Raw genomic sequence first — 15,981 nt, 5'->3', positions numbered from 1 at the left:
TCTGCCAGAGGCAGAGAATTTCTAATAGGCTGGAAAGGAGGTGAGCTTGTCTAAGACTTAAAGGGGTTGTCCACTATAAGCATGTTCCAGCAAATAAATGTGATATGAAAAGTTATACATTTTTACAATAGACTTATTGGGGCATATTTATCAGGGCCTCTTGACTTTTCATTTGTGAAAAGTCGCCGGCTATGTTTATATCTACGCCAACCAGGGCCTGGCATAGCATAAACCCTGCACACCAGCCTGCCCAATACATCAAGGGGCTGAAGCCTCTTGATGTATCATGCTAAAAAAATGCAGCGGCGGACCCATAATATGCTGGCGCACAAGTGCCGGTGTACAATAAATATCCCCCATTGTATCAATTTTTCACAGTTTCCAAGATCTCTGCTTGCTGTTTTCTTGCTGTTGTGCAACAGGAAGCTTCTATGTTTACTTCCTGTAAATCAACACCATTCCATGGTCATGTGATCTCACACAGGTTCACGGCTCATTAAAACACAAAATGTAATAAAAACTGTGTGATGCTAACGTGCATCTGTGTGACATCACATGACCATGGTCCAGTGTTTATCTACAGGAAGTAAACATAGAAGCTTCCTATAGAAAGACAGCAAGCAGAGATCTAGAAAACTGCTAGGAATTGATACATAAAGTATATTGGGAAATAAAATAACTTTTCATTACACAAACAATATTAATTATTTGCTGTAATGGGGTTAAAGCGGACAACACCTTTAACCCATTAACCCCTTGCTCTGCAAGGTTTGATTTGACATCTGCATTTAGAAAGAAGTAGAAAGCTAGACAAAACAAATATTTACTTGACATCTAACGTGTTATGTGCCAGGAGGAGGAAGCAGACACCTCTGTTCTTTGTGTAGGGATCTAAATAGGCTACAACTAGAGATGAGCGAGTATACTCGTCCGAGCTTGATGCTCGTTCGAGTATTAAGGTACTCGAAACGGCTTGTTGCTCGGACGAGTATTTCCCCTGCTCGAGATCGAGCATTTAATTGAAAATACACAGTGAAGAACAGTGAGGAATAGAATAAAAACAGTGAACACAGGATCATTTAAGTGAAAAACACAGTGAAAAACACAGTGAAGAATAGATTACAGATGTTCGGCACATCTGCTTACCTGTCGGAAGATACGCGCGGAACAAAATAGTATGTGAAGAACAATATATATGTGTGAAAAACACATTGAAGAACACGGGGAGCAGCACCATGGAGACATCGGCGGAACGGGCAGCAGCATGGAGACATCGGGGGACCGGGCGGCAGCATGAAGACATCGGGGGACCGGGCGGCAGCATGGAGACATCGGGGGACCGGGCAGCAGCATGGAGACATCGGGGGACCAGGCAGCAGCAGCATGGAGAAATCGGGGGACCGGGCAGCAGCATGGAGACATCGGGGGAACGGGCAGCAGCAGCATGGAGAAATCGGGGGAACGGCAGCAGCATGGAGACATCGGGGGAACGGGCAGCAGCAGCATGGAGACATCGGGGGACCGGGCAGCAGCATGGAGACATCGGGGGACCGGGCAGCAGCATGGAGACATCGGGGGACCGGGCAGCAGCATGGAGACATCGGGGGACCGGGCAGCAGCATGGAGACATCGGGGGACCGGGCAGCACCATGGAGACATCAGCGGAACGGGCAGCAGCATGGAGACATCGGGGGACCGGGCAGCAGCATGGAGACATCGGGGGACCGGGCAGCACCAGCATGGAGACATCGGGGGACCGGGCAGCAGCAGCATGGAGACATCGGGGGACCGGGCAGCAGCAGCATGGAGACATCGGGGGACCGGGCAGCAGCATGGAGACATCGGGGGACCGGGCAGCAGCATGGAGACATCGGGGGACCGGGCAGCAGCATGGAGACATCGGGGGAACGGGCAGCAGCATGGAGACATCGGGGGACCGGGCAGCAGCATGAAGACATCGGGGGACCGGGCGGCAGCATGGAGACATCGGGGGACCGGGCAGCAGCATGGAGACATCGGGGGACCAGGCAGCAGCAGCATGGAGAAATCGGGGGACCGGGCAGCAGCATGGAGACATCGGGGGAACGGGCAGCAGCAGCATGGAGAAATCGGGGGAACGGCAGCAGCATGGAGACATCGGGGGAATGGGCAGCAGCAGCATGGAGACATCGGGGGACCGGGCAGCAGCATGGAGACATCGGGGGACCGGGCAGCAGCATGAAGACATCGGGGGACCGGGCGGCAGCATGGAGACATCGGGGGACCGGGCAGCAGCATGGAGACATCGGGGGACCAGGCAGCAGCAGCATGGAGAAATCGGGGGACCGGGCAGCAGCATGGAGACATCGGGGGAACGGGCAGCAGCAGCATGGAGAAATCGGGGGAACGGCAGCAGCATGGAGACATCGGGGGAACGGGCAGCAGCAGCATGGAGACATCGGGGGACCGGGCAGCAGCAGCATGGAGACATCGGGGGACCGGGCAGCAGCAGCATGGAGACATCGGGGGACCGGGCAGCAGCAGCATGGAGACATCGGGGGACCGGGCAGCAGCATGGAGACATCGGGGGACCGGGCAGCAGCATGGAGACATCGGGGGACCGGGCAGCAGCATGGAGACATCGGGGGAACGGGCAGCAGCAGCATGGAGACATCGGGGGACCAGGCAGCAGCAGCATGGAGACATCGGGGGACCGGGCAGCAGCAGCATGGAGACATCGGGGGAACGGGCAGCAGCAGCATGGAGACATCGGGGGACCGGGCAGCAGCATGGAGACATCGGGGGACCGGGCAGCAGCAGCATGGAGACATCGGGGGAATGGGCAGCAGCAGCATGGAGACATCGGGGGAACGGGCAGCGCAGAGACATCGGGGCTGGGGCAGCGCGGAGACATTGGGGCTGGGGCAGTGCAGAGACATCGGGGCTGGGGCAGCGTGGATACATGGGGCTGGGGCAGCGCGGATACATCGGGGCAGCACAGAGACACTCGGGGAGGGGCAGCATGGAGACACCGGGGAGCGGCAGCACGGATCCCGACAAGTAAGCAGATGTGCCGAACATCTGCAATCTATTCTTCACTATATTTTTCACAGCGTTTTTCATTTAAATGATCCTGTGGTCACTGTTTTTATTCTATTCTTCACTGTTCTTCACATCTGATAACTTGTCGGGAGATAATATACGCGCGGAACAGTGAAGAATAGATTGCAGATGTTTGCATACATCTGCTAACTTATGAGAAGACATTCTTTTTCAATTAAATAACACATTTTATTCCCGAACCATGGTCCCTTTGAAAAATGCTCGAGTCTCCCATTGACTTCAATGGGGCTCGTTATTCGAGACGAGCACTCGAGCATCAGGAAAAGTTCGTCTCGAATAACGAGCACTCGAGCATTTTAGTGCTCGCTCATCTCTAGCTACAACAAATAAGCTCATATTCATTAAATGGGAGTTACATTGCAATGATTTGGATCAACCACTACACAGAGAATAGAGCTGTGTGCATACTGCTGGGAACAGCTGATCTGCTATGAGAGTTTGACCTATTGAGGAATAGGATATATCCTTAGGACAATCTCTATCTACTAAATATTATCCACTGGAGAAGGATGTCAAGTTGATATTGCATTGAATGGGTTGACTTAGGAGATCAGGAGATCAGTTAGTGGAATTTTCCCAATGTACTTTTTACACAATAGCTTATTGAAGGGAATTTAATGAACTACTAATGACCTGTCCATTAAATAGGTCATTGGTTGTTCATGGGTGATGGCATGAAAAATGTCACTCCAACTTATCACCTCAGTACGCAGGTACCACCCTGAAGCTACAATTTGGTGAATGAGAGCTGAATCTGAAGTTTTCTATCTCCTACTCAGTCCTAGTATAACATTGGTGGTCAACATGGGTGCTGGCTTTTTACACTTTCGGCTGGAGAGACTGGTGTTGTAGAGACAATTCACTTATTAATGACATATCCTATTCAAAGATATTTCATAGTTTGGACCTTGAAAAACACCTTTAAGTTAACATATCTTTATTTTATTTTCCCTCAAAATTTTCACCTTGATTTTCATTCAACGGAGACATGGACAGGAACGTAATATTCAATATAGTTTCTGAAGATTTGGCTAGCTAGAAGCAGAGTGATGGAATATGACACTGCAGTTACTATGGGGCATGTGGGACTTCAACCATTATGTTTTGAGCAGTGTGTTTATATGGCAGATTCAAGGACAGGATTGAATACCTCAATTATACAAGAAGTAGCAAAGGCTACATAATTTTAATAGACCTTGTACATTTAGTACTAAAGAAACATTATAAAAAGCCCTACATTAGAGTATAGCTTGAAACTGCACTAAAAGGATTCTCTACTTGATAAAAACTCTTTGAACCCTCACAGTAATGCAGACACATTGTATATAACATATACTGTACAGCATATAGTCCATGACCCTATATGAAGCTTTCCCACTATTGTATCTTCCTGGTTACACAACATTTCAGCACATTGCCCTTCTACCATCTCTCATCTCCTCAAAGCCTCCGATATTCAGCTGCCCATGATTAATGAACTGGCGGCTGCATCGGATGAAACAATTTTATGGCGCGGTAACTTCCTCCATACTTAAAGCAAATTACAAAAACAAAACATTCATGCTTTGCTACATACAGTATATTTAGAGCAAAACCAATCATTTAAAGAAAAGCAACATTTGTTCAAGGTTAGCATGAGGGGTAACCAGTAATGGATTATAATACGGGCGGTTAGGGCAGTAGCCCAGAGACCAAGCCTTCTAGAGGGTGCATGGCCACCCAAACTACCCTCCAGTTCACTAATGAAATCCATGTAATCTGTTCCTGCTCTTAATACATGAGTACACAAGTTCATCTTTGAAGCTCCTCCAAAGGTCCTGAAAGCGCAGAGTGAAAGCAGACAGAAGTCACTGCAGGAGGATATTGAAGATTGACACACTGCAAAAAAACAGGGGTGTACAAAAAAGAGGGGAGAATCTGTTGCCCCAGTAGATACAATAGTGAAACTAGATGGAGTTCCCTCCATCGGAATATACCGAGAGACTACAGCCTCTTATATCCAGCAAAAAAACAACCAGATAAATGCAAGGTCCTGTCAGGAACCCCACGTCTTGACCTGGCACACTCCACTCCATAAATATGGTATGAAGTTGAGGTAATGGGGGGAAGTGTCACAATGCTGGGTCTTTTTTTTTGCTGTACCCCCTCCCAGTGGCTCTAATCCATTTGAAGTAAGTGACATTCTTATGCTCCCGACTGCCAAAGGCACCTGCTGCAATTATGTAATCCTGCAATGGGACAATAGTAGGGCCATTATGGCAACCATTATTAATGGCCACTTACATGCTACAATCTGCACTAATCTTGTCAGATGAATGATTCAGGATCAGAGATTTTTGTTATTGGTAAAGAGAATGTAACATACCTCATATCTGTTCCATGCCACAATCCTGAAATCAGCTTTACAAGGTGACCTGACCACAAACGTTTGTCTGACATGGCCCATAATTGTTTTTGTGGTTTATATGTCATCATTTTTTATTCCATATGTCCACAGAGATAGACAGGTTGTCTTCCGTATGTCACCCTTTTTTGTAGATCCACAAATAAAAAACAGAGGTCTAGCAGCTTAAAGGGGTTTATCCATCCAAAAAAATTCTCAAATTTCAAACTCCTAGTGATGTTTACACAATAAAGATAATTTTAACCCCTTACTTTACAATTGTACTCAGTTTTATTGCTGTTTTAGCTCAAATCACTCATTGATGGTCAGTGTAAGATTCCAGAGTGTTGGCCGGGATTCTCTAAGCAGACACTTCATGATCCCTCTAGTGCTATTAGATGTGTGTGCTGACAATGTGCTTAGATTAATCAGGGTCCTGGTTTAAATACACTTTCATGCACTGTCAGATCTGCTGTTCCTCCCTCTCCTGGATAATGACCTTATGTTGCCTGTAATTGTAGAGTGAGTCTCCTCGCACTGTTGCTTGCCAACTGGAAGTGTGTGTGAGCTAGTCCTGGAATGCAGGGGGGATTATTTATGCAGATAGGAGCTCAGTGCAGCATCAGACAGGAGAAGAATCTGTACTGCTGACCCTAGACTTCTGTTTTATGATTTATGGTGGGACCCTGGGGCAACTGAAATGTCTTCATGAGAATACCCCTTTAAGTCACTAGTTTGTCCAATATCTTGAAGGCTCACATGATTTTCTTGACCTATAAATGGATGTGCAACTGAAAATGGATAATACCCATGTGGAATTTGTATGTTTCACATTCCCAAAGACTTCTACGGAAAAGCCAGGGCTACAAATACAGGCAGGCAAAAAACCCATTCATGTACGTCTGCCAAAAGAAATCTAAAACTAGAACACATTCAAATACTATGTTTGTGTGCAAGTAACCTAAGGATCAGGATAACAGCTCTTAAGATCAGTGTCTCTGGTGGAACTTGTAGCAAACCTACATTCACCAAACAATGAGCAAACCACAAATCCAATGAGTAGCAAATTTTACTTTCTGCTTGGTCTGGAGGAATATCAGCTGTTTGTGTATTTGCAGAACTACATATGTGGTAGTAGGAGATCACCAAAAAAGCAATTTCTTAAGGAAGCCCTCTGGTGTGAATGCCTTGTGATTAGATCCAACAGTCCTACAATGGATGATGGAAGTTTTTATATTTGTGTATAGCAGATGGTGACTCCTATGGATATAATATGATCTTTAAATTCAGTACTTCTTTAATAGTACCAGGTAACATGCCTAGTGCAAGGCCAAAAATGATGAGTTGTCACAAAACTTATTTCAGTACTAATCCCTGTGGATTTGTTATGCACTGCCAATAAAAGGTCTTAGCAATGGGGTTAAAGGCATTATATGGAATATAGATTTTGCACAGAATGTCCCTTTATATGTTTCTAGTAAAATCAATCATTTCTGACCTCTTTGTTCCCTTGACACTTGAAGCAAACACTTAAAGGAACCTAAACAAATTTTATGGTATGATGAAAATGTACAGTAATAGTTTCCCTATGTCTCTATAGGAATATCTTATATATAGGAATATCTATAGGAATATCTATAGCACGTTATCACATTCAAGTTACAGATGGTTGGTCTGTATCATACATTAATGACGATTATCAGGCAAACACAGTCTCAAGTGCATGAAAAATCTATTTTACACATAAATATTAAAGAGTAACTTCCAGAAAGTAAGAAATAATGATAGACGGGATGATAATAATGGAGGAATAAACAGGAAACCACATTATAAAAAGCCATTAAAACCTGTAGAATTCTTCTCCTGGGACAATGTATAAATCAGTCATTATGAGACATATCGCAGCAAGTCACTGATGGGGTAAAGTGACAGGAAACAACATTTCATTGTGGTGACAACGTTGTGTCACTAGATTTCTAATTATAATCCACAAGTGACATATATTATCCAGGATTTGCAATCATTTTAACATTATGAGAAAACAATGAAAATTTAGTGTGAATGCATTTATTGTTTTTGGAGAAGAAGTACAGTAGGCAAAATATTTTTACATTTTTATGCAAGAACACTTTATAAAGTGTATTTCCTTTTTTTTAAACTAGCTCTAATTGAGTAACTGGAAGTGGATTGAAGATTTCTGATTATTCTGTACTTTTAATTATTGACCCTTGCCTTAGCCTTGACTTCTCTACTGAAATAACCATTGGATTGTCTCCCCCATGTCTGACCGTGACTCTGTCTCTGATTCTGCCCCTGGCTTTGTCACTTACCTTATTGATTGCCCAGATGTGTAATAATGCTGCATTCACTAATTGGCACCAAACCCTTAAACACAACCTGCCAGAAACATAGGGCGTTAAAAGGTGAAAATCTCATATCCCTTTGATTTACAAAGTAGAAAAGCTTTTTTTAAAGGAAATCTACCATAAAAATGAAGTATAATAAACCAGGGACACTTACTCGGAGATCAAGGCACTGTGACTGTGGTAATCTTCTTATTTTTCTAATCCTTAGCCTCATTCCTTTTAAAATCAACTTTTTAAATTATGCAAATGAGCCAGCAGGGCTCTAAAGGGTGGTGCCAGAGCCCCTCTGTGCTACAGATTCACAGATTATTACAGAGTGCATAAGAAAAATAAAACTTTAAAACTTCAATATTCTTTATTAAAAATCCATTAAAAATCCATACAGGATGCTAGAATTCCCTCATTTTTCTTAAGTTGTCCATCCAGTAATCGGTCATATACTCCAATCACACATGACAGACTATGATTGATGTTTGATATTAAAGGGGAATTCTCATCTTGGCGTACACATTCAATTTAATGAATGAATATTATGAATATACATTTCTCCAATTGTATTTAATCAATAATTCCTGTGTGATGATAATTTCCCATTTAGTCATGTTTTTCATTTGAAACAAGACAGATGTCCTTGGATACAACCACTCCTGGGCTCATTACCACAGGACAGATGTGAGACATATAATATGCAAAAACAATTTGTTTCTCTGCACAATCACTGCAGCAAAGGTGGTCATATCCATTATTTCTAAGGGACAATGTGGCTACATTTATGGGAAGTTATCTTCACACTATTAAATTTCTTAGAAAAAATTGAAGAAATGCATGTATATGGCAGATGTTTTTAATTAAGTGTCAGATGAGAATACCCCTTTAAGATAAGCATGCTGCCCTTTTTTTACTTTGGTGTATTTTTTTTTCCATTGTTACACCACCGCGGGCGATGCTACTAGCCGACCTGGGACCGGAGTCTAAGTGGCACCCGGTTTTCACCAGAGCCCACTGCAAAGCAGGACCACAGGAGTGGACTGGCACACAGGAACACAGGGACCACAGGAATGGACTGGAACACAGGAACACAGGAATCACAGGAACGGACTGGCACATAGGAACGCAGGAATGACAGGAACGCAGGAATGACAGGAACGCAGGAATGACAGGAGAGCTTTCTCTTCAGGGGAAGGTTTGGAGATCCGGCAAGGGTCACACGTAGGGGCAGGAATTTATATCAGGCCAGTGCCAATCATCGGTGCGCTGGCCCTTTAAATTTTAGCAAGCCGGTGCGCACACACCTTTGGAGACGGGGACACGCACGTCGAGCCGCGGGAGCAGCAGAGATCGCCGTTGGAGCAAGAGAAGGTAAGAGGCGCCATGCTCTGGGGCACACGAAGAGACACGGGTGCGCCCACGATCCGAGACAGGGATCGCGGTAGCACCCGTGACACACTGTGTGCTGCAACTTCCAGCACTGTAGTGAGATTACATGAGGCAGAGGTAGGGGGAATTGCAGAGGCAGTAGTGGGGAGGGGGAGACAGTAAAACAGCCAGTGAAGCTGCAGCACGGAGGGGCCTCTGGTACCCAGTAGGTGTCCCTGGTTTTTCATGTTTGATTTTCTTGGTAAATCTCCTTTAAAATAATGTACCACTGAAGTAAACAAGTGAAAACAGCAGTTTATAGAGTGCTTAATAAAGTTTTCAGACAGACCTTGACTGTATATCAATGAAATAACTGCCAGCAATGCATCGGTAATAAAAGCAAAATATGACCTTTTAGTGAATGTTTCTACCATTTTATTTTTTTTTACCTTTATGCAAATAAATTTATCTGCTTACTAAACTCAACATCAAATCTGCTATGTCACAATTTTTTTTCTATCTACTCTGCATTTCTATGGGTCAATCATTGTGAACAAGGGTGTTAGCAGAAAAAAGAAAACAGGTCACCTCCAAGTGAAATCTAATTGACTGAATTTTCTCATAAATGATGGATCACTGGCAAACATCAAAGATACTGGTTTTACTGGTGGGGTGATTTGGGAACTGGTAGACTCCCTAACTAACAATATACAGTACTTAATGGGGTATTCCCACTCAATCATAGTTTCAATCCTTCAATTCATAGTTCGTTTGTTTTTTTTTTAAATACCTACATGCCCATAATATACTGTAAATGGGGCTAACCTGCCCCCTTGCAAAGGCCCTGTGTTTACACTAGGTGCATGGAAAGAGGCTTCATGGCCTCCGAACCCGCCAGTAAATTGTGAAGGTGCATAGCTAGTGCATGCGCAGTTCAAAAATGCTGGCCACCTCGCTTACTAGAACAGAATGGCTTCTAGGTATGCGCAGTACCAAGCCAGCACTGCTCAGTCCTCTTCATATAAAGCAACAGGGAAGCTACTGTGCATGTTCGTCAGCCGTCCTGTTGTAGCGAGCAAGGTGTCCGGGATATGTGAACTGTGCATGCGCTAGCTATGCACATTCACATTTTCCAGGCCAGGAAGACTCTTTCCATGAGCCCGTGTGGCCAATGCGGGTGACGGGTGGTGGTGGCCTTATCTAATGTAAACACAGGGCTGTTGGTAGGGGACAATTAAGTCCTATTTATAGTGTATTATGGGCATGTTGGTCATTTTATAAAAAAAACAAAGCACTGAATAAATATTTTTGTTGTGTCAACCCCTTAGAACTGTAATTTGAACTGTAATGGGGCACATTTATTAATGGTTTTGTGCATGTTTTTTTGTCAGGCAACCCCAGGGATTTTTCTTTTGCTCCTGTTCTGAAAGATTTACAGAGTGTTGGTACCCTTAAAACCTAATTTTTCTGACATGTCCTTTTTTAATAAAAAGTTTTGGTGCATAATCGGACCCACAAAAAGAATGTCTACAAACTTCAAACCCTTCAAGATTGTGGATTGTCATTTCTCAATTGTCATTGATTATTTGTTTATCTTACAGTGCACCAGATACATAAAGATGCACTTGCGCCACAGCATAAAATCACAGTGCAAATCACAGCTAAAATCGGGGGCCGAAAAACAACACGTAGCACCAAAATTGATAAATGCCCCACCATGAATGTCGGATTTAGGGTTTTTATGGATTGTGACACCTTTGTGTAAGGACCCAATGAAATCCATGGTCTTTCATAGATTTCACTGGACAGACCTCACTGGACAGCCGAGGAACTATGATTGACACCCCTGTCAGTTTTAGCCAATAAAGGAAGGTCTAAATGAAAGGGTTCCTTAAACATCCTGGATGTAACAGGTCATTTAATAAGTCTGGAGCTGTCCAGAGGAGACAAGCATTTAACTAGTTTTCTTCTAGGAGAGTGACAAGTAGTAAGTCATCCTGACAAGGAGCCCTTTGTGTTACCTGCAGGAAATATTGATGTTCGCAATTAGACTGTTGCTAAGTTTGACAAAAATCGTGACCAATGAAATTGTCTGGGTCTGACACCTGTTCTGGCTACACTCTGCTTACATATTGCAGGCCTGTGGTTGACACATTCATCAGTCATGTGGTCATGTGTAGCTCAGTCCCAAGTGAATGGGGACAAGCTGTAATACCAAGCACAACCACTATAGGGCAGTGTGCTTTGCAGGAAGTGAACTGACTTCAATGCTTAATTTTTATGAATGTTTTTTTTTATATACATCAATATAATAAAGTCTCGGGTTTTCTTGGCAAACATTTGATTTAATATAAGGAGATTTTATGAATCAATATTCTTTTAATGCCAAAATGTCCCAGAACACTGTTTAAAGGATGAATTCTCAATCCTCAATGGATTCATCGAAATCACTTTCACAGGAACACATGCTAGGGTTAACTTAGCCATAGGCACAGATAGATGATATAAGCAAAGGAGGCTGACAAAATCCACACAGATTTTGTCTTTGGTCAGATTTGAACCCATGACCATAGCGTTTCAAGGTACTGAGACACCCTGCTGATCCTATTAGTGATAATGATCGCCTAATATATTCTTATTATAGGAGTTCTCTTTACAAGGTGAGCAATTTGCAAAACAGCAGGGAAGCCAGATTATTTCCAATGTAATGTGAACTCATGAAAACCTTTCATAGATACCAGTGTAGAGGGTTTGGAGTATCTCTGCAAGTAGACCACGGGAAAAATACTACAATGGGAGTACAGGCGATCCCCTACTTAAGGACAATTATAAAATATACAGTTACGACTTACATGCAAATTCAACTTAAGAACAAACCTAAAGAATCTATCTCGTACTAAACCCGGGGACCACCTGTCTATACAAAAATATTGAATTATAACAACAACTATTATCCATATTTTTATTATAAAAAGGAAGACGCATACAATTTGGGAGAAATCTGGTCAGAAAGGTTACTCAGTAGATGGAAAGAGTCCCCTGGTTAAGATAACCCAAATTTTGTTACAGAAATCTCAAACCTAAACAATTATCTGATGATATAATGCAGCAGAATATATCACATGAAAAGCCATTGAAAATCTTTCAAAAAAGTTTAAGGAAACGTGTCAGTGGTGATTTGGGACACTTAAAGACCCACATGACCTTATGGACTGATTGTTTAGTGTCACAAATCGCCCTGTCTGATTTTAAGGCATACAGGGGTGAAAAAAAACGTTATACTCACCTCATCACTTATTCCCCCGATGCCGTGCGTTCCAAAAAGTAAAGACTGAGTATTAGACCCCCACTTCATTGCGCAAGCGCCGTAGATGCAGTGCATGCACAGTAAAGCCAGGATACCATCCAAACTTCACTTTCCACATCGCAAGAAGAAGTGACGGGAATCTTCTGATGTGAGTCCGACGATGTGCCTCAGATTCATAAGGATCTGTAGTTGGATTAAGATCCCAAATCTACCTGATAGGTCTTCTTTAAAGTCTGTAGCAACATTTTATTTTATTATGTATAGTGTAATGTTACTCTTAAATGCACATCAGCCAGCAAATTGTAAGGACCCATTTCTATTTTTCAAAGGAAAAATAGCTCCTCTCACTTGAGTCTCCAACATATGCACAGGACCCAGTCCAGAGATCAGAGATGATAGTGGAACATGTGAAGGAATGACCTGAGACCTGACATTCCGTGAGTGCCGGACAGTCTCTTCACATGTACCACATATATATATATATATATATATATATATATATATATATATATAATTACCTTTTATGTATTATTATTTTTATCATTATCTATTTTTAACAGGCAGTCCCCTACTTAAGAACACTCGACTTACATACGACCCCTAGTTACAAATGGACCTCTGGATATTGGTAATTTATTGTACTTTAGTCTTAGGCTACAATGATCAGCTGTAACAGTTATCAAATGTCTCTGTAATGAAGCTTTAGTGTTAATCCTGATTCTTATGACAACTCAACATTTTTAAAATCCAATTGTCACAGAGACCAAAAAAGTTCTGGCTGGGGTTACAATGATAAAATATACAATTCCGACTTACATACAAACTCAACTTAAGAACAAACCTACAGACCCTAACTTGTATGTAACCCGAGGACTGCCTGTATAGATTCAAAGATTATGGCTTCCTATTTAGGACCATAATTTGGGTTTAATCCTAGCAACATTCTGAATATTCTGAAGGATTCATCTAATGCATGGAATAGGCATTGAAGCTAATACTAATAGTGTAATGATTCATGTTCCCTATGGTGGTGCTGTAAGGGAATTGAGCATTTGCATATCTAGTGCTACCACAGTTTACAACAGTTTATTGAGAGTCCCAGAAGTAGGAGAGCCTATGATCTGATGATGGTTTAGTAATCCCTCACACCAAAGGGGATTATGTAAAGCATGAAAACACCTCTTTAAACCCTTTATCTTATAGATGACTATGGGTAGGTTTAAGTGCATTGATCATTGACACTCTAGTGACACTCAGTGATCTAGAATTTAAACAAATAAAACAGAAACTACATTTATCATATGCATATACACAGAAGTTTTCAACCTGATGTGGATGAGAACTTCTCAAACCAATTGAATACAATATCATGAGATAATATCATCACAAGATTGCAAATAGCACAATGGATGACCAGACATAGAGCGCTATAGTATAGAGAGCATATTACATTGTCTTATCATCTCATACATATGTGATAGCATACAGTGCTGCTTTCATGACACACATATCTGGACATGTTCAGCCAAGAGGAAAGGTGAAGAAGGACACATCTGTATATTTGCTCTGATAATCAGAGGCAGAACTTGCATTGTGTGTATAAGTGTATCCAATAAACCTCATTCTTGTGTGGTACTTTCTATTAATAGCAATATAAGCATATTGTAACAGTAATATTAGCATTGCGGGGATACAATCCAAATAGACTCAAATTCAGAGTCAAGTAACTGGAAGAACCACTAATATGGAACTATAAATCTTCATCCTATGTACATGAATATGGTTTAGCAGTCTCCTCCTCTTGTCAGTTCCCTACCCTTTCCTGTACTATAAAAAATAATTGACCTATATAAGGTGCCATCCATCAATGTCATGTACCATTTAATTGTAATGAGATAATATCCTACTACCAGGACAACAACATGACTTCTCTCTGAGATACATGTAGCATCTACACAATATGGATACCATCCATCTGAAGAGTTAATTGATGCCTCTAATTAAATGTCTACATGCTGCATGGGGGACTGTACACAACACATGTATTTTCATGCCCAGGTTAACTCTTTACTGTCTGCATCACATTGTGGCTACAGTTTGAGGACACATTGAGTCATAATATCCCTATGTTAAAGATCTTTCATTGCTTTATAATACTTGGGAATAAAGATCTTGCACTAAGTCTCATGAAGGCTGGATTACAAGACCACAACCATCTAGTAACAGGTCAATACAATATTGTATGAAGCACATGGCTACAGCACTCTATACACCATTAAATAGACTCCTTTATACGGAGCCATCTGTCATAAGTAGCAAAGGTTCTTCATGCATTCAAAAGCCTTAAGCAATCATTTTACAGTCTAAGTGCTATGTATTAAAAAGGCTCCATACACATGTGCCTGGGGTATTAAACAAATCTTACCTTCAAGCCATAAGACTCAGCAAGAATGATGCTTCAAAACCCTGGTGACTGTTAGATCCACCTTACTCTCTGGTTCTTGAAGTTCTAGGGTGTTTCCATAATCAAGGAGATCAAGACCAAGTTCAACTAAGGTCCATCTAGGAGCATCAAGTTAGTCGTGATACCTAGAGTGCATTAATTATTAATCAAACCAGCAAACTTTGTCTCTGGATTCAGAAATGATTCTTCATCTTGACTATGGACTTGGACTTCAAGAGCTAACACTTGTATGCAACTGAATGAATCTTCATGAAGCTTGTTTATTTTAGCATTTTTGGTCAAGAAAACTTTTTGTCCATATATTGACCGTATAATATGTCTCAACAAACTTTCCTTAGCTTATATCCAAAGTCAAAAGTTCCCCAATTATTAGAAATCCAACTGTACTGAATGGGTCCTCAATCTGATCTTGAGGGTAGGTCTCGTTCTTGGTGTAGATAGACTCAGATGTTCCAGAGAAGCAGCTCAGTGAGCAGATGTGAAGAGCTTATGCTACAAGCAGCGGAGCAGACATTCAGCACTGAGATGTGGAGAGCTCCTGTGAGCTCAGGACTGGATGAGGCTACAAGCAGAGAAATAGACATTCAGCACTAAGGTCTGGACAGCTCCCTTGAGCTCTCAGGTATAGAGGAGGAGCCCAGCTCCCACTCCAGACCCCACACTTATCTTATACATTTCCTTCTCTAGTCCCTCCTTTTATATCATTCCTGCATGGATGCTGCACACCATTCCCATCCCTTTCCAAGCACAGTTCCCACTTCCGATGAATTCACTCTTTGCAATAATTTAATGAGAAAACAACAACAATAAATCCTTGCAATTGTTCCTCTCTTCCAGGAGCTCTCCTCCCCTCCCTGCTCTTTGCCTGCTATAGTCCTACATTTACATCTCCTATGTGGGTGATTATTTTATATTCTTGCTTCTATACTTCCTATTATTTATATATATGAGTTGTATACTGTATGTGTTATAGTATCAGTGTGACAATGTACTGCTGCCTCCT

At 42.2% G+C, this 15,981-nt stretch overlaps 1 protein-coding gene across 1 annotated transcript in view; it reads right to left on the bottom strand.

Moving 5' to 3' along the window:
- Window positions 1-15,678, bottom strand: part of DRD2 (dopamine receptor D2) — a 205,624-nt gene extending 189,946 nt beyond the window's left edge. The window contains exon 1 of the mRNA XM_072155858.1: window positions 14,940-15,678. The gene's annotated coding sequence lies outside the window, so the exon portion shown is untranslated. The remainder of the gene's footprint in view (window positions 1-14,939) is intronic.
- Window positions 15,679-15,981: the final 303 nt, after the last annotated feature.

The sequence above is a fragment of the Engystomops pustulosus genome, chromosome 6, assembly GCF_040894005.1.
Source record: "Engystomops pustulosus chromosome 6, aEngPut4.maternal, whole genome shotgun sequence".
NCBI lineage: Eukaryota > Metazoa > Chordata > Amphibia > Anura > Leptodactylidae > Engystomops > Engystomops pustulosus.
The sequence above is the reverse complement of the archived record's forward strand: the minus strand, read 5'-3'. Positions and strand labels throughout refer to the sequence as shown.